The 24,150-nt window shown below is 41.1% G+C and overlaps 1 long non-coding RNA gene across 2 annotated transcripts; it reads right to left on the bottom strand.

Moving 5' to 3' along the window:
• Positions 1 to 500: 500 nt before the first annotated feature.
• Positions 501 to 18,971, bottom strand: LOC138718279 (uncharacterized). 2 transcript variants are annotated; one of them, XR_011337044.1, is made up of 5 exons: positions 18,848 to 18,971; positions 11,130 to 11,210; positions 8,576 to 8,638; positions 3,517 to 3,614; positions 501 to 527 (listed from the first exon to the last, which is right to left on the bottom strand). It is a non-coding gene; the product is annotated as an uncharacterized lncRNA (long non-coding RNA). The 2 variants fall into 2 exon arrangements; XR_011337043.1 differs by lacking the exon at positions 501 to 527 and having other exon boundaries at positions 3,173 to 3,614.
• Positions 18,972 to 24,150: the final 5,179 nt, after the last annotated feature.

Here is a 24,150-nt window from a genome sequence, read left to right as displayed (position 1 = left end):
TAAATGTAGTGGAAGTCTCCCCACTGGAGTAACTAGAGTTGGAATAAAGTTTTCTCAGAAAGTAGGCTATGTATGAGGCTGGTTTATGAACAGACACTGCACTGCTATTCCCAGCAGAGTTCTGTGGTAGGGAGTATGCCATGTCTCCTCTTGGGCTGTTTAACCAAGTGATTCGGACTTAACAATAAGATGGGGAGATTTGCCCAGAGTGAAGTTCTCCAGACTGAGTCACACTCCTCCTGGCTCTTTTGCCTCTGGTGAATTGCATGCACAGGATGCGTATCTCTACCAGGAAAACTGTAAATGTTCAGCTATCTGTGGCACTCCTAATATTTGGCAACTAGGGGATAACAGATCTGCCAGCACTATAGAGAAGAATGAACAAAGCAGTGTGCCAGGCAGGAAGTTGATTAGCTCACCTAGGCTCACTGTGGATGCCAGTAGAGGCAGCAAAAGACAGGACACCAAGCATTGCAGTCCCTAGCTTGGAAAGCTATGATGAAGTTTTCTCTTCAGTCTCATGACTCCTGCAAAGATGGAGCAAGCGCAGTACCTAGGTGTGTTAGTGTGATCATAGCAGAGATGGAGCAGCCATCCTATCTCCTGTCTTTCACCAATGACACCTGTGAAGCAATACATATCGAAACACCATAGTGGAACTTCTTCCCTACATCATGGAACTTTCCCCATGGTGGTTCTTCTTTCCTCATACCTCAAGCCTTGATTCTCTTAAATGCCCCTTTATGATGCCAGCAGTTCCTTTTCTTCCACATATATCCAGCATCCTTGGTCTATCCGGTTATCATCAGGGAGCTCTGTGGGATTCAAGATTCACGGTATATGGAAAATTCTGTGACATGGGAATATGTGGTGATAGGTGAGAAATTGGAAAACATAATTTCTGTGGCTAGTTACCAGTCTCAAAGCCACTTGTCAAGCACTAAGTCAACTAACAGATAACAAGACATCGTTCTTTAATCTTCTCTGCGAAGTATCTGTATTTTTCAACTATCACCACTGGACTTTGTTCTTACATTCAAAAATATCTTACTCTTCCAAAGGCACTGAAACCAGCAGGGATATTTTGTAGAGCGAGATATTCCTCCACCAGATAATTTGTGAGAAAGAGTGATGGACTGAACATATTTGGCACAGTGAGGCAATATGCAGAACAGGACAACATGGGAGAGTTAAGGTGCTGCAATCAACCATTCCAGTGAAAATAACTGAATGAGTCAGCTGTTATGTGTTAGAAGTGGTAATGGCGATAATGACCACACCTTGTGGCCACACAGCTCTCCTTTTGCCAAGGATTATTTTCTGTTGGGTGACCTCTTCTTCAGGGTAGTCAGGATATTTCTGCTGCTGCAATGCATTTGCACAATGGTTCTTGTTGCCAAATAACATCATATTTTTGCTGGAGGGTGTTCATGGTTATTGTTTCTTCAATCCGTTTCTAATTAATTTTGCCAAAGCCACCTACCTTCTGCCATCTGTCAGGTGGCAAGAAGAAAGTATGTGGCTCCAGACAGCTAGACATTTTGAAGCACAGAAGAACACGTGGTGAGGTGAGAGGATATGAAGACAAATTCAGATCAACACCTCACAATAGCTTCTTTCATATGATAGCCTACGAATCATAATGGACTATTATACCTGTACTATATAAACTAGGGAATTAAAAACCCACAGATTAAAAAATTACAGCAATGTTATAAAGTGAGAGATGCTAATGCCCTTTTTGGTTTAATATATCAATGACAGCAATAATACAGTTATTGTAGTGATTCTTTTTAACCAGTAAGATGACTACTTATAGACAATGCGTATAGTTTATACTTCCCATAAGAACAAATACATATTATCTTTTACCTTAATTGTTCCCATATTTCCATATGCTTCCAGTTATTTATCTTGATTGTGTAAATAAAATCAAACACACAACATGTAAAGAAATGGCTTGACTTTCCTTCCATAGGCTACATCCTATATTCTTTGCATGTTCCAAACCTACCTTGCACTCTGATTAACTTGACTGGGAGTTGTGTTCATGTACATACCCACACAAAACGTGTATAACCTGGCCTCACACAGCTGAAATCCCAGTAGAACTTCAGGTATGGTATTAATCATGTATTCATGACTGAAGGTGGGTTGCAAAAAAATACTTAAGAGTCCATAGAAACTTTTCTTTTAAGTACGTAGTCCCTAAATGTTTGGGCTTATATTATGGTCCTTTGCTTAAGATTTATTAGACTATTTCATATTTGTCTTTCTGTTTATTTTGTAAAAGTATACTTGCCTAGCACACATTTTTATGCCAGCCTTGCTTTGCATTTTTACAGTCTGCTAATTAGACCATTTTAACTAATTTGTTTGCATTTTGTATGAGCAAGTTGGGCTTTTGGATTGACTAATGTAATTGCAGCCAGTTTCTGCCAAATACAAATTACTCTTTCTAGTGTGAGCTAGAGAGAAAAGTAAATATTTAATAGCCATCAATACCCTTGTAGCATTTTAGACTGTGCTTTTTTCCTATGGAAAGTTTAAATAATTTCTTCAGTGCTTGATTGCACTTTAATGTTAAGAAATTATTTTTTAATCTTTTTTGAAATAATAATGAATTAGACATTTTAGCATCTCCATGAGGGTTTTAATTCTGTGCACTCTGCAGTTTTAAATTCCAGGCTTTAAGATCTGGTACTTTCATATTTGAAGTTTACTTGTATAGCTTTTTATGTATTGAATACTGTCTCCTGAAACCATTTTCCTGGAATGTACTTGGGTTTCAATGTTTCTAAGTGGATGAAGTCAAGCCTTATAGCAAAGTTAAATTGTGGGATTTTTTATTGTTTTCCCTTCTTTATTATTCTTTTTCAGATGAGCTTATGAGAAGACAGGAACCAATTACCAAACCCCAGCATTATTGGTATCTGTCTTTTGAACAGCGAATCTTACACCCTTCGTCTCTGCAGAAGTGGACATAAAGACTAAGATGCACTGGAGATTTAAGCAGGTTAAAGCTCCTCAATTCTCACCCTTAATTTCTTGGGGTACTTGCTGTATCGCAGACTGAGAAGCCACCTGGTTGGCAGAGCAGGGCAGCTCTCTTTCTCCTCCTCTTCCTTCCTCATGCCCTGCGTAATAAGGAGGACAGGAGAACGTCTAACTCACATGAGGAGCTGCTGCCAAAATGTTGTACACAGACCACACTTCTCAGAAAGGTGTTTCTTTCTGACAAAATTTGGTGGTGATGCTCTTCGCCCCAGTGTACCCACCTGTCTGTCAGTGCCTTTTCCCTAGCGTATGAGCGATCAGGCTCTAATTTATTTTCCCATATGAAGCTTTCAGATGCATGGGTTCCATAAATGTAATTGCCTAAGGAGTTGGGCTGGTGTTGTCCTCTGTCCACCAGTGAATACAGGTATAACCCATGGAAAGCAGAAAGTTTAGAGCAGGAGAGGTGGGTAATGCATAGCTGATGCTGGGGTTGCCTTAGCGCGTTTCTAAACCTACCTTAAGTCTTATCAGTCATCTTGTGCAGCTAGTACCAGTCTCAGGATGCTGTGTGAAAGAGAACTTGCCTTTGGCCAACTTAGTTTCATCTGGTGAAGCTAAAATGGTAGTATATCAACACTGAGATCCAGCTCTAAGGAGAGAGAAATCAAAATACCTTTTAGCTGAGTCCTTAACATGCCTGTACTCATTTTCTTTTCAGATAGGGTGCAACTTCATGTAATACTAACCCATCTACAATTATTAATTAAGAGGGTGAATACATAATCACCGCCAAAGTCCATGTCATCATCAGGCTATACAACCAGGCTCTGAATTTCATAACCATAACATTCAAATTCTTTCCCTCTATCCTATTCCTATTACATCATGTGTGTCAGAGAGCATGAAGCAATGTGTTTTTCATGGAAGCTCTATGTCTCTCCCTCAGTATTTTTGCAATCCTCCCATCATGCACTAAGAACCTTGCAAAATGTAATAATTTGTTTCTATTTTTCGTATTTGTTTGCCTAGGTGGACAGAGAGGTGATTTGATCAGTGAATTAACCATGCTGTTCTGAGGAAGTCATTATTAGCCAGCAATATTAACTGCCCTCCTGGATCAGTATAAGTATGGCGGTTTTTTAATAAACCAAACACTGACATTCTCAGATATCTGCCAACCTCACGAGCATCAGCAGCAAATTTGAACATAACTCGACATGAGCTATCAATGTGCGCTTGCAGCGTGGAAGGCCAACAGTGTCCTGAGCTGTATCAAAAGAAGCATGACCAGCAGGTTGAGGGAGGTGGCTCTTCACCTCTATTCTGCTCTCGTGAGACCTCACCTGGAGTATTGTTTCCAGTTCTGGAATCCTCAACATTAGAAGGTTAAAGAACTACTGGAACGGGTCCAGAGGAGGGCTACAAGGATGATCAGAGAGCTGGAGCACCTCTGCTATGAGGACAGGCTGAAAGAGTTGGGGTTGTTCAGCCTGGAGAAAACTCCAAGACGACCTTATAGTGACATCCCAGTACCTGAAATGGCCTACAAGAAAGCTGGGGAGGGACATTTTACAAGGGCATGTAGTGGCAGGATGAGGGTAAATGGCTTTAAATTGGAAGGGGGCAGATTAGACATCAGGAAGAAATTCTGCATGATGAGAGTGGTGAGGATCTGGAACAGGTTACCCAGGGAAGTTGTGGCTGTCCCATCCCTGGAATTGTTCAAGGCCAGGTTGGATGGAGCCTTGAGCAGCCTCATCTGGTGGGAGGTGTCCCTGCGCATGGCAGGGGGGTTGGAACTGAATGATCTTTAAGGTCCCTTCCAACCCAAACCATTCTATGATTCTACGATTCTATGATTCTATGACTCTATGATTCTATGGTAGGATTTGTCTACTTAGATTAAAACATAATTTTTAATTTAGTATTACATTTAGTACTAAAATTTAATACTGAAAAAGTTGTAATTAATTTAACAATAAATTTAAGAAAATTATTTTTTTATAAATTTAATACAAGTAATTTTTATAGATTTAATAAAAGTAAATTTAATCCTAAATTTCTGATGTATATTTTCCATTATGGACATGCTTGCTCTTTGGGAACAGTGTTCTGTGGCCCTACTTTATACAGAGTTTCCTGAATAAGTACTTTTTAGGGATATGCAGTGTCCTGTGTACCCTTATATTTGTTATATTATCAAATGGATTTGAGCATCTACACACTCCCTTGCTGAGTGTGCCTATATACAGGGGATGAGGAAAAGGCTGAGGTACTTAATGCCTTCTTTGCCTCAGTCTTTAATTGTAAAGAAAGTTGTTCCATCTGTGTACAAACCCAGGAGCTAGAGGAGCATAATGAGGCTCCCATGATCCAAGAGGAGGTAGTCAGAACCTTGCTAGCCCGACTAGACACCCACAAGTCTATGGGGCCGGATGGGATTCATCCAAGCGTATTGAAGGAGCTGGCAGATGTGCTGGCCAAACCCCTTTCCATCATCTTCCAACAGTCCTGGCTGACTGGGGAAGTTCCACTGGACTGGAGGCTGGCTGATGTTGTGCCCATCTACAAGAAGGGTCGCAGGGAGGACCCAGGGAACTACAGGCCTGTCAGTCTGACCTCAGTGCCAGGGAAAGTCATGGAACAGGTGATCTTGAGTGCTATCATGAAGCACATGCAAGAGAACCGGGTGATCAGGCCCAGTCAACATGGGTTCACAAAAGGCAGGTCTTGCCAAACTAACCTGATCGCCTTCTATGACAAGGTGACTTGGCTGCTGGATGAGGGAAAGGCTGTGGATGTGGTCTTCCTGGACTTCAGTAAAGCCTTTGACACAGTTTCTCACAGCATTCTGCTTGAGAAACTGTCAGCCTCTGGCCTGGACAGGCGCACACTCTCCTGGGTGGAAAACTGATTGGATGGCCGGGCCCAGAGAGTGGTGGTAAATTGTGCGAAATCCAGCTGGAGGCCAGTGACAAGTGGGGTTCCCCAGGGCTCAGTGCTGGGTCCAGCCCTGTTCAATGTCTTCATCAATGACCTGGATGAAGGCATCGAGTGCACCCTTAGCAAGTTTGCAGACGACACTAAGCTGGGTGGAAGTGTCGATCTGCTGGAGGGTAGGGAGGCTCTGCAAAGCGATCTGAACAGGCTGGACCACTGGGCAGAATCCAATGGCATGAGGTTTAACAAGGCCAAGTGCCGGGTCCTGCACTTGGAGTACAACAACCCTGTGCAGTGCTACAGACTAGGAGAAGTCTGTCTAGAAAGTTGCCTGGAGGAGAGGGACCTGGGGGTGTTGGTTGACAGCCGACTGAATATGAGCCAGCAGTGTGCCCAGGTGGCCAAGAAGGCCAATGGCATCTTGGTTTGTATCAGAAACGGTGTGACCAGCAGGTCCAGGGAAGTTATTCTCCCTCTGTACTCGGCACTGGTGAGACCGCTCCTTGAATACTGTGTTCAGTTCTGGGCCCCTCACCACAAGAAGAATGTTGAGGCTCTGGAGCGAGTCCAGAGAAGAGCAACAAAGCTGGTGAAGGGGCTGGAGAACAGGCCTTATGAGGAGCGGCTGAGAGAGCTGGGGTTGTTTAGCCTGGAGAAGAGGAGGCTGAGGGCAGACTTCATTGCTCTCTATAACTACCTGAAAGGAGGTTGTAGAGAGGAGGGTGATGGCCTCTTCTCCCAAGTGACAGGGGAGAGGACAAGAGGGAATGGCCTCAAGCTCCACCAGGGGTCATTTAGGCTGGACGTTAGGAAAAAATTCTTCACAGAAAGGGTCATTGGGCACTGGAACAGGCTGCCCAGGGAGGTGATTGATTCACCTTCCCTGGAGGTGTTTAAGGCACAGGTGGATGAGGTGCTAAGGGGCATGGTTTAGTGTTTGATAGGAATGGTTGGACTCGATTATCCGGTGGGTCTCTTCCAACCTGGTTATTCTATGATTCTAAGATTCTATATGAAAACATATTGAGAAGCGGGCATGATTTTGGTACCCCTGAGAGAAGATAAGAGGATGGGGGCTTTGAAGATATTGGTACCATCACACAACAGATCTGTCTAAAATAGCTGGACAGATCATCTTCAGAAATGAGAAGCAAGTTAGGTTATTTTCTCACTTCTGACCATTCTACAATATATCCAGGCCTATATTCTCTTGCTGCTAATAGGATTACTCACACAAGTAACACAATAGCACTTTAGCCTTAAGCAGCTGGCCTTCACACTGATATGCAAGCGAGCATGTCAGCTGGTGCTTACTGTGATGCAGAGAACAAATTAACCAAGAACTGGACTGACTCTGTTTCAATTCATAGATAACTGAAATCTATTTTAATCATTTCAGTCACAGGAGAGTATTTTCTAAATGTGTTATGTCAAAACATCCCGAAAAGTGACATGTAATCCAAGGCACATGTTTTATTCTTGATTGCATTTACAAATTCAATCTCAGCCCTTTCAATGCATTTTGAATTTAAAGTAATATTGTTAAATGCTTATGTTCTTGATGCTTAACTAAAGCAGTGCCATAGAAATACTCTGTAAAGGATTTCAGCACAGTAATTCATTTATTCACTGAATACCATGTCTTAGCAACATAAAATATTTACAGATCTGACCCCTCTCCAGAGATTTAGTCATTCTCCAAAACGTAACAGCAGGAGATAAGGTGATGTTTAAAAAACGTATAGCGCTTTCCAAATTGTTAAATAAATAAGTATCCAACATAAAATACAGATGCTTTTCACCAGCTGCATCACAAGACCTTTCAGTGTCTGCTTTCTGCTTATGAACTCCTCATTTCTTTAAAATCCTATGAGAATCAATGTCTTTACAATGTCAGGTCCTGACAAAACTATGCAGGGAAACAAATCCCAGACGTTTAGTCTTCTAAAGCTGCAATGGTGCTTTTCACACTGACTCAGTCTGAATGTTTTTGCTCTGCTAGGTTGTGTCAGTAATTTGCAGAATTTTGTTTTTCAATGCAAAAGTATATGTTTGAAATTTTGCCCATTTCTAAGCCCAGTACTTCTGTGCTACTTGAATGTAAGGGATGGTGCATATGTGTCTTTGTGTTGCTGTAACGTTCCAGCAGGAAAATTCTTGATCTGAATAAGAGTATGGTGTAGCAGTTAGTTTTTAAACATATAGATCCTCTCATAAATTTGTACTCCACCCATAATATTTTTCCACTAAGGAAAAACACACTTAGAAGGCAAATTTCCATGTGAATGGAAAGATACATTGCAATCACAGTGTGAACTAGAAGGGGAAATGCCTGTCATCATTTTTAGACTATTTTATCTGTACCAAGCAGTAGATGTTTCTGGTGTTAATTAAAATCTTGCAAGTATGTGAGCAAGTTGAAATGTTGTCCAAGAGAAATTGGTGGTTCATCTTATGTCATTTGCACCTGCAGTTTAAACTCAATAGGCAGAAGTGGGGATATGTCTGGGGAGGGTATGTGAGAAAAAGTGCATGCAAAATACTGATGTGAATAGGATGAAAGAAAACAAAGCTGAAGAAGGAAAAAAACCCTGTCTGGTTAGTTTGGGGTGTTGGTGGAAAATTTTCTACTTACCTCTTCTGGAAAGAGGTATTAAAACATCTGGTCCTCCTAGAGTTCTATATTAATATACAACTTCTATGCATTAATATTCATATTAATTATTAATTCATATGCATTAATTATATGAATTAATATTCAACTTCTTTACATGTAAATAAAATCTTGATCAATATCTGGATTTGCCACTCCAGGAGTTTAGAGTTACATCTGTCTACTACCTAAGTAATGCACTTTGACACTAAGGATTGCTTGTGTTGCTGCTAACTATATAAAATTCTTTGTAAATATGAATATCACTTAAAATTGTTATAAATTCATAATGAACAGGAGCCAAACTTTCTAAAAGTTAATCCATTCTATAATGTGTGTAAGGCATACTCAAAAAAAAACCAGGAATGCCAGTTATGTTTGCAAGTGGCTTCAGATTAACGAGGGCAGGTATAAACCAAAGAACTGCTTAAAGGTCAGTGAAAAGTTTAAAGGTTAAACCCTGCTACTTATTTTTTCAGTTCAGACTCCAAAGAGTTCAAAAAGAAAGGCCCATTTCTACTCTGAGTTACACTAGTGTGAATTTAGTATTCAGAAGTGCTTGATCTTAGTTGAATTGATGTGGATTTACAGCACAAGAACTACCAGCTCTGGATTTACACTGTTCATTTGCTGCTTGGTTGAAAGAACAAGTTTTGTTCAGCTGCAACTTTCCCCTGAAAAAAAAAAAAAAATCCATGTAAATTTACCCATGGAATTTTCAGAGCAGAGAAGCTACACACAATATCCTGAATATACTTGTAGAAATTGAAAAATACATTGGGAAAGGTGAATTTCCATGTTAAATAAGCTTATTTGCTGCTCACTATCTCATAGCAAGAATAACATTCTTCCATCAGCATTCTACAGTTTTTTTAAATATGGTGCAAATGTTGAATTATAATTTAGAAGGGAAGTTTGTTCACAGTGAAACCATCATATCCCGGTTTCTAGAATAACTTAATAGGAGCCACATCACTGAAAAGTAGGTCTTATCTCAAATGAGATTTCCAGCTAACATGATCTGAGAAAATATATAAAAATGCTGTGACACCTGGGTGACTTTACACTTACTTTTCTACTTCTTTTTCTATTATTAGCAATAAAAAAACCATCCTATTTAGCAAAAGCTTAAAAAATCTCAGCCGATCAACAGGAGTATTCACATCTTCATCTTTTTTTCCTGGTCGAATCCTTCAAGTCTCCCTCTTGGACTCCAGTCTTATTCATGTTTCCTGATGACAGAAAATCTTCCAAGGGGTGGAAAGTTTCAGAGTCACTCCTGATACACACTGCAGACTCAAGGCACTTAAACTCTGGGGCACTGCCTTCACCTCCTCTCTGCCGACCCCGCTACCCATTGAAAGCCCATCTGCAATTGTTCTCTCTTGGCCAGGTCCCCAAGCAGTAACTACTGGAGAAAGTTGCTTAAAGAAAACGTACAGAGTTTAGTGATAAATATATAGAAAGATTACAAACCATGTTCCGTGAATTCTCTTCAGGCAACTTCCCAGAATGTTACCCAGAGAGGTTACGTTATCCAGAATTAACAGCAGCAGAGCCTCGCAGAATCACTTAATGCCCTCATGGTCTTATGGGCTCTTCACAACTGCCTGTTCTGCTCCTGTGTCCTCCCAACAGTTCTTCCTCAGCCTCTTTCTTTTCATAACTCACTTCTGTGCTGTCTCTTCAAGTGTCTCGTCAGCACCTCCACTGCTCTCCAATGACCCTATTCCCATTCCTACCATGCCATCCTGCTGCTTTCCTACACCTGAATGATGCCAGTCTACAGGCCACTCTCGCATCACAGTTCCCTGTCTGGTTTTCAAACCACATAGCACTATGGAGAGGCTTTTCATCATTTATTTTAGTTTTGGGGTTTTTTTTCCTGTTCAAACTTTTCAAAGGAACTAGACAAGCTTTAAGTTGTGATCTCATGCAGAAGGAAGGACTGAGTGTTGTGTAAGGGGCAAAAATGAGAAATGGTAGCATTTTCATAATACATTCAAATATTCCTGAAAATACATTATATGGTTCTGGAAATTATAATACAACTGGTCTTATGACCCACCTACAACTTCTGTAAAAGCACTTCTAGCAAGAAGAGTTTGCCCATGTGACCTTGTGGTGAATTTTTCCTTTTCAACATTTCCAAACATTCACACAAAGAAATTCAATTGTTTGGATCTGTATAGAAAATGGATCCACAAGAATGAGGACTTAGGCAATGTATATTAATTTCAAAAGTCAAGGAAATATTGGTTGGAAAACATTTCTGCATCTTCCACTAGAATTACTGAGTAGATTTGATTACATATATAAACTTCACTTTGCTATTCAAGTTCACCATGCATGTTTAGAATGTCAATTATTTTATTAACATACCAACATGATCTGATAAAATAAAATTAAACAGGTTTGGGAGTAATAAAATGTAAAGCCTTATTTTTCTATCTTTGCTTTTTTAATACAACAGAGAGAGATTTCTGCAGAAGGAAAAATTTTATTGCCACAAAAACTGTAAATTAAAATCATTAACCTCAGCCTTGCCATAAGCATCTTTTTCCTCAGGGGCATGGACCAGCTGTCCTCAAAGAGAAATTTTCGTTTCAGAAAGCTCCTGGGAAAAACATACAAAATACATTGTTACACTATTTATAATATACAAAAGGTTTCCCTAATATGCTATTACTAATCAGTACAAGACCAGAAGGGGAAAAAACTGCTATTAGAACAAAAATTCTCAAAGAGTCTTAGGGACATGGGGAAGCTTCTGAAGGGAGTTTAATTTTAAGTAAGGCATCATATTGTAACCACAACATTGGCTTAACAATATGCACAGATGCATCAATTTCTGCAAGATTTTCCAAACTGTGAAACATGAGTGATATTTCTTACCTTGCTCAAAGCAGCTGACACACTTTATTTTGGACAGTACTTGATTTTCCTTGTCTCCTTGCCTGTGCTGGTGTACCAGGGTTTGCCTTTTCAGCGTTTTACCCTGACATCCTTGTTATCTGTTACCTCCAAGTTTTTGATGGTGCCATAGATGTGCATGATGCCACATAAGCAATAAAGTTCAGACCTGCTGAACTTGTGCACTCATGCGTTAAGCTACATGCAAGAATAATCCAGTTAATGAAAAGATGTCCGGGGGAAAGCACAGCTTGTCTGTAAGCTTAGGATGTGAGAGGTAGCATGGGCTGTGGTTTGCACTAGGAAGACCTAAAACTGCCACTGACCCATTGCGTGATTCTGAGGAAGCCATTTCACCTTTCTATTGTGCTTTTCCTCTCAGCCTTCATCTCTCCAACCTGCCAGCCCTTCACAGCAAGATCTGTCTCTTAAGATATGTGTCTCACAGTGGGAGCTCAGCTTGCACTTCCAAATTAGAGCTGATTGGGAATTTTTCAATGAAATGAATTTTCATTAGAAAGTGCAGCTCATTTTCAGTGTAGTTCTGCAGTGAAGTTGTGAGGATGCAAATTCAGATAACAACTCTAAAGAATGCATTGTTATAGGAAGTAGATCATCACCAGCGGGAGCTGTGGAGTGCACCTTGCCCTAGGATAACTGCAGGGCTGTGAGTGAATTGTCAGTCATCTGTAGTTAAGAGAGACAGCAGGTCAGGAATTTGAAGCTGAGTATGCTAGAGGAGATCACATGCTGTACTTCTCTTTTGTTGTTGTGTTTGTTTGCTTGTATAAAAAACAGATCTTCTAAAAGCACTTGTGTTTGCTACAGGAAAGAACTGGAGCTTCAGTGAAATCCTGGGAAGTTTCATGGTGGGTTTACTCAGTCTCAGTTCTGCTCTGAATCCGGCAGATTGTTCAAACTGTTAATAGTGAGATCGGCCATTTTATCTTGTAAAACAGTTACAGTCTAGAGGAGACAGACAACTTCAGAATAAATCATGAGCAAATATTTGAGGATAGTTAATGATGAAAAGAAAGAGGAGTTATTTCCCCAATAATTTCAAAGAGAAATAGAAAGGCTTTCCAGGTGATTAGTAAAAACATGTTGGCTCCAGCAGGAGGAAGGAGATGAGAGTAGGCAGGTGTGGGCAAAGGGAATAATGTGATCAGTAAACCAAAGGAAATAGTAGCAAAGTTCAGTGGACACCACAGGAAATTACAGCATGGAATTAAGGCGAAAGTGGTATGGGACTTCAGTAAGTTTTGGTGTGTTGTAATGAGAGAAAGGAAATAACCAAGAATTTCCAGAAGTGATACTATTGCAGCTTTTAGAACATTAATTCCATATTAACTCTGGTGGAACGCTCTGAAGAAAGAAACACTTTAGAAAGGTCGGGTTTTGTAAGAAAATATTTGTTGTTACAAAGCAGACCTCCACTATATGCCAGCACAAATTGCTAATTCTGCCGAACACTGCAGAAACACCAGAATGGCAGTACTGGAGGGAAGATGTATTTTCTCCCATTACTAGTCTGACTTCAGCTTCTTACTGGCTATCAGTCTGAAATAGCCTGTATCTAACCCTGAGAGTCATATTCAATTCACATGGTCACTTTGCAGCTGAGTATGATGGCACTATCCGTGCGGCACCTCCAAAAACCATGCCAAGCATAATTTGCTGAAATGGAAACTGTAAATGTGTCTCCAGGAGCCATTTTGTACAAAAGTTAAGACTATCAGGAATATTATATCACCTTAGACTGAAGATTTGTACTGGATTACACACTATTCTCTCTGTAGGCTTTGTCTACCAAATGCCAATTCTGTGTGCTTGGCTGTGAACCTAGGGTGAGGCTTCAGGCTTCAGTGTAACTGAAATCAAGACAGAGTCTGCTGCCTGGTATCAGCATTGCCACTGTGCTGACCTTTCAGGAAAATTAAGGCCTCTTTCTGTGGAAGCTAATTTTGCTTAAGCTCACTCCATGAGTTTCTATTCTCTAACTGTTCACTTCAGACTCAGCCAGAACAAATCGTTTTTCCAGCTTGCCAAAGAATATTCCAGGAAAATATATGGAGAAATGAGTCAAACCCTGGAAGAAATCTCAACAAAAATATTGCATCGACAGTACAAATTACTAACAAAACACTAGATTAAGCTCCTTGATGAAGACAGTTAATTGTCCAGCACAAGCTGATAACCTGTGTTACTTGGAAACAAACAAAAAAAAAATCTTATTTTAAATGACATGACTAGAAAAAAAACAATGAACCATGGAGTATTTTGTGGGCAAAAGGTTTACTCATGAACATTCTGTTACATAAATTGAGATTAAAAAGAAAAAAGTTTGAGGCAAACAAGCACTGACCTGTGAGTGAGAGTTAAGCAAACATGTAGGTGAATTCAGAGATGCAGCCCTGTGATGGGGAAATACCCAGGGTAAAAAATGTTTACAGAGAAAAGTTCTGTGGTTTTTCAGGCAGAGAAATAGTGGTAGTTACCTCCTGCTGAAATATCATAGTCACAATGAAGTTGCAAAGACGACAACTGACATGTCGGAGACAGACAAATCTATCCTTACAGGGCTGACAACTAGGTATGATTGCTCTCCAAAGATAACTTTATAACTTGCTGAAGTGTGATTTAAGGATGCCCTGGAGCAGCACTAACCTGTGTACTTTTCTTGTGGATAACTTTTCATAAACTGTAGCTTTAGTTAATAGCTTATGCAATTTTTCATTTGACCTACGGGTGTCCCATGTGGGTGGGATTTTCAAAAACACTCAGGCACAGATCCACAAAGGGATTTACACAAAGATGATTGCACCTATAACGTGTGGAGAGAGCAGAGCAGAGACTTGGCCACAGTTTAGCCTGTAATCTAGCAAGGATGCAGGAGTGGGGCTGTAACACCCTTAAATGTTCACCAGGAAATCTAGCCATGCTCATGTGTGAAATTACTCTGGGTTGTGGTGATGCCTTAGCTCTGTTCCCACCAAAATGGAGTAAAATAAGGCACCCAGGCAAGTGCTTTTGTAAAGGCCAGACTGAATCTTTCTTTTACTGCTGTAGCTTTGACCCTTTCTAAAGTATGTTTCAGAAGGAAGTACTTGAATTTTATTATCAGGTAGACCACTTCAGAAGGAAAAATGTGTGCTGATTTTATTTCAGTATTTTGTTTTTCAAGTGAAGCATTGCATGTACATGCAAGAATAAAAAGGATGATAAAAAGGATAATACAATACCCAGTTTGGTCTCAGCGACATTAGATGTGCTTAATCTGCAGCATTTGATAATCTCTGCATGCAACATGGGCTGTAGATCTTTGAGTATATCTTTTGATGCTGGCAAAGAGCAGGGGTTGTATCTTCATACATGTCAAACACTAGATTAAATTATGTCCTCCATGGGAAACAAACCACAAGCAACAGTGTATCTTCTAAATAAGCCTTCAGGGAAGCTGCTTTATTTCCACTTTTTCCCTGTCTTTTCACAAAGCCAAACCATCCCCTGTGACATTTCGGCACCTAGAAGACAGTTGTATTTGAAAGACCATAAAGAGTCAAACCAAATGTAGTAGATGTGAAAAGCTGAAGTCTTTGCAACGCCATGCTACAAAATAGGTGACAGACTGGCAACTTCTGCATGAAGGCTTGATGCTGATTTGCTTCCTCAGACCCAAAGAGCTTTCAGTGAATGTCTCTGAAGAAAAGTGAAGTACAGGTTATGCTTGACTTGTGCCTGTGGAGCAGACAGCTACCTTTCCAAAGGCTGGTGCAGTGCCAGGACGTTACAGGCTAAACTCTGATAGTCATGTTCTGACCCTAGTCAGCAGCTGAATTCACACTCCTCTTAGTGAGCAGAAAGCTTCTTGAAAGCAATAGAGGACCTCAAGGTTCTTGAGAGCTCCTTAAATGTTTGTGTGTAGTGGTAGCAGAATATATGCATCTGGCTTTTACTATGACAGGTAGTTAACCCAGTAAACTTAACTCAAGGTAAACTGCTGAGAGCCACAGAATGAACTTTGTCCTCTAGGGACAGCATTATGGGAAAGCCTACAAAGTTGTAGATCCAAGCATGGAGCCTCCATTGACATCCAGGACATCCTCCATTGTCAACTGCAGATAAAGAGCAGGCATGATAAGAATTAATCTCAAAAGCTTTAGGGGTTTATTTTGCTTGCATCTACAGGTCATGCAAAGTATGATAATACCACTGCTGTTGTAACTGTATGGTCTAAAAATAAGGTAAGGACTGCAGGAAGAGGCAGTACCTTCTCTTAGACCAACGGCTTTAATTAGGTGGAAAAAAAAAAAGTAAAAAAAAAAAAAAAACCTTGCAGACACAAGTTCTTTTTGGTATGCAAAAACCTTCCCCCTGCTATTGGTATCTGAGGTAGAAGATGTTTCTTCTCTCTATAATTTTGCCTTTGAAACAAAATGAGATCTGAACTCTACTCCAATGCAAAATACCAGGTGATCTACATCTACACAGTAAATAAGCACTGAAAATGTTACTCACAACACACTTTTCCTAAGACTGGCATGATTTTTAAGGTTAGCGAGAAAAGAGGTTTTTCCTCAGTAGGTAGACTTTATAGGCATACTGATTTAAAGTAACATCCTCAACAAAAGCCATCATGGCGTATTTGAACACTTAATCCTAAGGATGAAAATGTGGGCCCTGTGGAATTGGTAAGCTTATAAGAGTGCGTAGGCCTTGGTAATAGCAAGTTTGTAATAAGGTGGAAGTTGTTGTACAGAATGGGAGAAGAGGAAGGCAAATTCTTCCCTAAAGCACTTGCAATCTGTCTCTTTATAAGAAGTTAAGTGAGTATTCTGTGCTCCATGGTACTTCAAGATTTATGGCCCCTTGTCCTCACTGTTAAAGAAAATGCCATTTATGCACAAGTAGCAGAAAAATCGCATACAAATAAATTTGGCTGCTTCCTACTTTGTAGAAAGAACTAGAGTGGTGCTGTTGTCCCTCAGCATCAAAAAGAATTATGTTTTGTCGTATAAAATGCAGCATTGCTGCAAAACACATGTTCTTGTTGCTTCTAGCATTTCATTCCTTTTGCATTATCTAGCTCTTAGATGAGGGAAAAATCTGAGGATGATGCTTTAAGATCACAGGAAAGGGAAGCGGGTTTCTTTTGAAAACTCTCTATTTCCAAGGAACTGAGATATTTCTTCTAAGTATTCATTGCAAAGGCAGGGAAAACTAAAGAAAAGTGACTCCCAAGTACCATCTGCTGTCAGATTTGAGGTGAATGTTCTCAAAAACTTTTCTCTTACACATAGATTTTGTGGGCTTGAGCACTATATCCAAAAAGATAAATGGGGAGTACTAAAATAGGAAAAGAGACCTGAAAGCAGGACGGTCTCCTAGGTCCCTGAGTCCAAGGCAGATACATTTTATTTCTGAGGCGGACTTAAAGTCTAAGTCACCTATTCTTACTCCATTTTTTGGTACTTGATCTAAAATAAAGTAGCAGCTATATTTCCTCTCACCCATCCATTTTCAGTGTTCGTTTTAGTCACAACAGAAACCCTTTCTTAATGTGTGCTATTACTTTGGTCAGTGTAGAGGGTTTCTTATGGCACCCTTAGATGTAGGAGCAGTATGAATGCATTCAGCATTACAGTGATAACCAAAGTCTTTAAATTAACACAGATCTCAGCATACACGCATATTCATATGTAAATGGCAAGGCACATTCAGGTATTAAGCCTAAACAGAGGAAATCAGGTAATACAGGACAAGCACGTATAAAATGAATCTTGATCAAACGGTTTCTACTTCACTTATTTTTGTCCTGCTTTGACTGGTGTAACTTATAATTAGTCTGTGCCTGCAGTGGTGTGGTTCCAAAGAATGGTGGATTAAGGAGAAACTCTAGAATTTCTCCATAACTTGACAAGTTACAACCTGAAAAGCTACACTTAGTCCATTAAAGATTTTTCACAGTGACATTTTAGTGCAGCTAGGGAAATATGCCACTCTGCCATTTATCATTTTCAAGGCATGGACAGTGAAAAGGAGGTTGCTATGAAGAACAAAATAAAATAGATTACACATACAGAAGTGAGGTGAAGAATACTGATAAATATACACCACTGAATGTCAGCAAATGTCACTTGAGAAGCCATTTGCAGCTACCAGAACAGCCTTGCAAACTAGCAAAAGTAGCAAAACCAGGCAAAACAAGTTGGGTGTACTCATTTCCACATGAATAAGCAATAAAATTCTCTGAAGTTACACCAGAAAGTTGTTAAACTTGATAGATGAATCTTTTCCAAATAGCTCTGCTGCATACTGTATATGGCTACAAAGGACTACAGATGGTTTAAAGTGAAAAAAGAGAAAGCATTGCTGAGAATGCAAAACTTAAAGCATTTTTGTTCTAACTCTTGTATTCTGTTCTGTATTAAAGGGATGGTTTGAACAAAGAAGTGATTCATCACACCACTTTTTCTTTAATAGGGCTGCTCTTTTTTATTTGTCTTAACTTCTTTTTTGGAACTATTGTATTGTTACCATTTCTCCTTTAAATATATTTGCCACTTTAGCAATAGGGCTTAAAGTTAAATCAGTTTGGGTTTGGTAGGCAGAAACGGTGCAAATGAAAACTTCTCTGCTGAAAAACTTCTAGATATCTAGTATGCCATCTAAGTGTAAGTGAAAGACTGGCAAGATGACTGCTATCTTTCTGGCAGCATCTCATTTGTAGATCTATGGATCAGCCCCACTTTGGCTTATAGACATGCTGACCTGGAAAAAGCTCCCCTTGTGAATGTTACAATACTTGAGAGACAATATCAGGACTCCTTCAGGCTTATTTCAATCTGGGCTGTCTGTCTGCAGCCTCTTGAACCCCTAGTCCTCATTGATAATAAACAGAAGTGAAGATCTTTGACTCAGAAAATATCTCCAAGGAAAAGTAGGACTTCTTAAAATTTCAGAAAACTCTGATTGCTTTTATATTTAATTTTCCATGAGATTCTTCCTTCTAAATTCTAATTTTTCTTAGCAAAATCAGAGGCAGCCTGCATCATTTTGATTTCATGAGACTGCTATCCCCAGACACCACACTCATGCAAATTTCAGATCAGTTTTGTTTTCATTAGTGAAAAGCAGCAACATGAGTCACATAAATGGGGTCATAGAGGAACTCCTTTATTCAAAGTATTTCATACATGCTAGGATACACTGATTGTAGGACCATTTCAGTCAAACTTCTCCCCATATGTTCATGTAAAAGCCGTAAACAACCAGTTCTACAATAGCATCTTAAAACCTGGGAGTTTAAATCTTTGAAGAGAACAAATTTCTTGTACTTACAGATCCTGTAGCTGGAGAAAGGGTGAACCTTCCTTTCTTGGGCAAGATGTTTACACAGTGAATTTTCTTTGTACCAGTCTTCACTCTGTTCTTGCATAGTCAAAATCAAAAGTGGTCCTTATTAGTCAAACTTCAGGCTTTAATAAATTAAATGTAAAGCCTGATTTAGAAATGAGCAACAAAAACCAGAAAACAAAAATTAAACTGATAGGCTGTGTTCAGCACTGTATGAACTTTCCTGAACCGATCCCCACCTCCTCTCACCTCAATTCTTTGAAAACTGAAGTAATCTTTGAGGCAAAACAGGCATTTAGCAGCATCTGTCATCCAGAAGCTCTGTAGCAGTTGTGCTGCTTCTTCACACTTGTTTTGAAGTTCTCTGTCAATTTAAATAGAAACAACAGAGTCTCAAGGAGTGATGCTCACAAGCTGAGAAGGCAAGGAGTATGTCAGATGCAACAAAGGGAAAAAAACTACCTGTTTGTTACCTCATCACGAATATCAGTGCCCCCCCACCAAGCTTCTCCTTTTACGTAAAACCATGCAGTTCATTGAAAAACGCAGACAAGCTTATTTACCTTTTGTATGTGAAATTTAATATGTCACATAATAATACATCTTAAAGGTTTTCTAGAAACTCTGAGGTGTATAACATATGCACCACTTGTCTTCAAAAAACCCAAAAAATGTAGTTTCTTAACTGATATTTGAAAAGCGGAAATGCTTGGCTGAGAGGTTTTAAAGCAATTCTTGAACAAACAGGCAGCGCATGAATAAATATGCTGATTTTGTGGCAAGCACCTGAAAAGAAACCTCTGGTTAGCAGCTTGCCTAACCTAATGAATGGTTTAGTCCTTCCCTCCTCTGACCTAAGCATGAAAGCTGCTATCTACACTCCAGAACTTTATCTAATAAACTACTGAATGTGATAAAGAAGTTGCCACTGATGTTAAATCGGGCCCTGCAGCCTTCAGGCTTGACCCTGTAGGCCTGCACCAGCCCTCAGCCAGCCTATGCTTCCCCATATCCGAAAGTCCCTTAAATGCAGCTCTTAAGGTATGTGCAAAATATCTTGAGCTCTTAATCAAAGAGATCTTGTCCTTTGGAAAAAGCAGAAATTTTGCCTGAACAAAGGAGTACAGCGTTTGGTTTGATACAGTCAGTAATAACGAAGAATCATAGTTTCTGTTATCAGGGGGTTTTGATATATGTGTCTTTCTAAGTAAAGTGAACATATAGTTCTAAGTGGCAGGGGATCATTTTTTGTCCTTTTTTATTTTAATGGCTAAACATTGTAATGCTAGCTAAACAGAAATTCTTGTCTGTTAATAGGTTCCTTTAGTTTGCAATAAATAGGAATGCTAATGACTAAAATTTGGTATTTGGTATGCATTAGCTTTTGTAAGTCTTTTCTTTACAGGCTTCATTGACATTCAATATGGCAAGCTTCCTTTGAAACATATTTATAAAATAACTACAGTATAATTAAACCAACAAAGCCATATTTTAAGTAAGCTTAATAGCTCAGTTTTTCACTCTGTAAATTTTTTATTTTAAGGAAGAAAAATAGTTATGCTTCTGTTCTACTTTATATTTCATTTTGCACCTAACATTTCCTTTCCATTTGCAATCTGTGCATATCTAATTCTTGACAATTGTGATTGTTAATAAGTATGCATGAAAAACACGCTTCATGGAATTTTCTGCAAGACTTTTTTGTTAATGAGAACTGAAATATATCTTTGCAAAGATAATATATAACAAATATGTGTGTGTACACATATTTTAATAGCTAATGGTGGTGTAGTTAATACAGAAAAATGGATTAATACATATGGCAGGTAATAATCGAAGTGGATGCTGTTCAATAAATGTAACTAAAAATATTTTAATGATATAAAAGCAATAGGTAAATAAAAGCAGTTACATTTAATTTAGCTTTCAGTTTTCGAGCCTTTTCTGTAAGCTTTAATAGAGGGGAGAGCTTGTGCAGAAGGCTAATGGTAGTCAGCGGTAGCATTATTCATTAGGGTTTCTAAGTAGTACTTATTCTGAGATATTTCTCTGGAAGACTAAAATGTTCTTGGTAAGGGTACTTGGATCCTGATAACCCTAATTCACAGTAATATCTCCCTCATTCAGAAAATTAAAGTTTACAGTGTCCTTAGCAGTCTGAAAATCTTTATACTATTTAGAACTATGATCGTGTTTCCTACGGACAAGCTAAAAAATGGTATCTCACATTGTAATAAGTAAAGTGGAATATCCTAACTGTTTCTTAAACTCTGTCCTCTACAGGCGTAATAATATTGAGACCCCATTTACGGTTTGGTGAATAAAAACAGTTGACATCATTGTTATAATCGTTATCTAAAACTGTTACCAAGGTTACAAATTACCACCACCGCGTGCAACAGGTCCCTCCGAAGCAGTATCATCACAGATTAACTGTGATGTGCAGGATTATAATAAAAGGCATAAGGGATTGTGCAGAAGAAAAAAAAAAAAGAAAAAGAAAAACGAAAAAAGCTAGAAATAACAGAAATAACGCGAATGCATCTAGGTGACGCAGTGCAAACCCTCTCTGCTTTCAGTGTTGAGATACACAACGGGGCTGAATTCGGACATTCGGAGCGATGCTAACTGCATCCCGAAGCGGCTCCGCAAATGTCAGGGAGCGGGGAGGGTTTATCTCGACCTATAAAATGTTCTCGCCTCGCCTCCACTCTTAGCGGAGCATCCAGTCGAGAGGAAAAACAACGCCTGTGCTGTGGGAAGCGGTGAGAGAAAGCGGAGGGAGCGGGGCCGGAGAGAGCGGACGCTGAGGACTCCCCCGGGTCCCCAAAATCACGGGTCGCCTGGAGCGACCAGGTGGCTCCAAGGGGAAAGCGGCACGGCAGGTGACCTCCCGCTCGCCACCAGCACCCCCGTCCCGCGTCCCGTCCCCCCGCTAAGTCACTTTACCCCGCCCTCTCAACTTAATGACACAAATCCGGGGCTCTTAAAGTCTTTGCGACTGATTGTACTCGCTCATTTATAAATAATGATCTCCATATAGATGCATAACAACAACATACCACAAGTGTTTGGGGAGAAATCCGATTAAAGTCTATACTTTCCCCCCCCCCCTCCTTCTCTCTCCCGGAGCAAAAGTCTTGCCACAGGTCAGCCTGACCCAGGCTGCGGGGTTAAAGGGAAGAAAAGGCTCCGGGAGAGCTGCTGCCACCGGAGGGGTTTGCCCTGCTGGGGTGCAGCCGGGAGCTGGGGGGCTTCCCTGGGAGGCTCGGCGGGGGCTGCGGGTGTTCTGAGGGTAAACCGCGCGGTGGGGGAATCGATTTCCCCGCGGCGCCAGCACCGCCCGCTCCGGCCCGAGGCGGCGGTGACGCAGAAACGCGTTTTCCTTTCCTCTTTCGGGCGATTTAGGGGAACTAGAAAAAACAAACATCGGGTCGTTTCATGGAACCGGCGGAGAAAGCTCCGAGGGGAAAAAGAGCGGGGCACATCCTTTTAGAGGAAGGACAAGGGTTCTCTGAGGAGGGAAAACAAAAGATGACAGTGGTGCCTGTAACCCCACCGTGAACCAGGGACCTCCTGACCACGCTCGGAGCGCTAACCTCCCCGGACTTCCCATTCCCTCTCCCTGACACTTCACTAATGCTCACACAATGGCCAACTGAGCGGTTTAAGTAAAGATATTTTAACCTGAACTAAACATTGTCTCCAGACAATAGGATGCAAAGCAACATCTGGTACCGCACATAAACAACGCTGCGCAACAGCATATGCTCGACGTCTGGAAGTTTATGTCAACACTGAGCAATCGAGGAGGCTGTTGCTGCTCGGCATGAAATCTTAATAAATGGCTGTTTGCCGCTCTTCTATAAGCGGACATCTAGGATCCTTCCTCCCGGGGCATCCTCTTCAGCTTGAGGTTTCCCGGCAAGGCATCTTCGGACCCGCCCTCGGAGCAAACCACCAGTGAGAAGGAGAAGGGCGAGAGCCCCCGGCCCTGTCTGGGGACAACGCCGGGCTGCCCGGTCCCCTCGGAGGCTCCTGCGGGCGCGGCTCGGCCGGGCAAGCTCGGGAACGCGCGGCTTTAAAGAGGAGGCTCCAGGCTAATGGAACAACGGGAGGTGACTATCGCAAACAGCTGTTCCTCATACATATTTCATTACACAATCAGATAATGCGTCTTAGCACCTTCTCAATTATTCACAGATAAACATTTTCAAGACGTTTTGACATCTGTCTTAGGGCCTGCTATTAATTTAGTAATCACTGTAGTTAAAAATGTATAGGGACCGCACCTCAGAAAAACTCTAGATTTCCCTTACGAGGACGACTTCCCTAGCAGCTTGCCATACGCAGCAGAGCGGGTCAAAGAGAGCCCCGAGATGGAGGGAGCGCACGGTCCTCGCCCTGCAGCCCCCTGGCACCCTGGGGAGAAGCGCGGGGCGCAGGCGGGGTGGAGGAAAGCTAGACGGCACCTTCCTTCCCTGTCGAGCCAAGAAACCACCCAGAAAAGTCCTCTCTGTCCCTTCAGTCGGGCTCTTGGCACAAGCACTCCCGCTTCTTTCCACGGGGAAAGGGCGCTCACCGTCGCCTCGGGCCGCCCCGGAGGAGAGCAGCTGAGCCCTGGCCAGGGATGCTGGGGGCTGAGAGAAAAGCTCGGGGTCCCCGGCGGGACGGGCTCGTCTCTTCTGAGAGTCAGGAAACTTCTGGCAGAAAGTTTGTTTCACTGCTGCTTGGGGCTTGTTGTAAAACCTCATGGCTTCAGGGAGCCGCAGCGTCTGAAAACTCTCTCCTTTGTGTTACTACCTTGGTAATAATCCCTTTTCTTAACATGCGAACCGCAACACCTCCCGAAACACACACGCGCAACTACCAGATGTTACACATGAACTTTAAAAAGCGAGTCAAAAGAGCTAAGGGGGAGAATCAAATCTCGACAACACTTTCAGACAATTTATTGATTGTCCATCCAGCGCCTCTCTCCTCCTTCCCTTTTCCCAGGCTACCTCTTCTAGTCACAAAACTCACACACAAGCAATAATCGACTCCCCCCTTTCGTGACCCACCCGTGTACAGGTGAGTTGATGAAAACGCGTGCGTGTTTTCCTGTCCTGCTACAAAAGATGGTTTCTAAAAAAACTGGTACTAAAACTGATTTCTAGAGCTGCGGTCTCACCGGTGACACGGGGTTTCTGCTTTGCAGAAGGTTCACGACCCACGCGTGAGCTAAAAAAACGAGGAAGAAGTGGTGCTTTCAGCCGGAGGTCGCACACAGAGGGGCCTCCAGTGTT

The sequence above is a fragment of the Phaenicophaeus curvirostris genome, chromosome 2, assembly GCF_032191515.1.
Source record: "Phaenicophaeus curvirostris isolate KB17595 chromosome 2, BPBGC_Pcur_1.0, whole genome shotgun sequence".
NCBI classification, from domain to species: Eukaryota; Metazoa; Chordata; class Aves; order Cuculiformes; family Cuculidae; genus Phaenicophaeus; species Phaenicophaeus curvirostris.
This window is presented reverse-complemented; position numbering and strand designations above follow the sequence as displayed.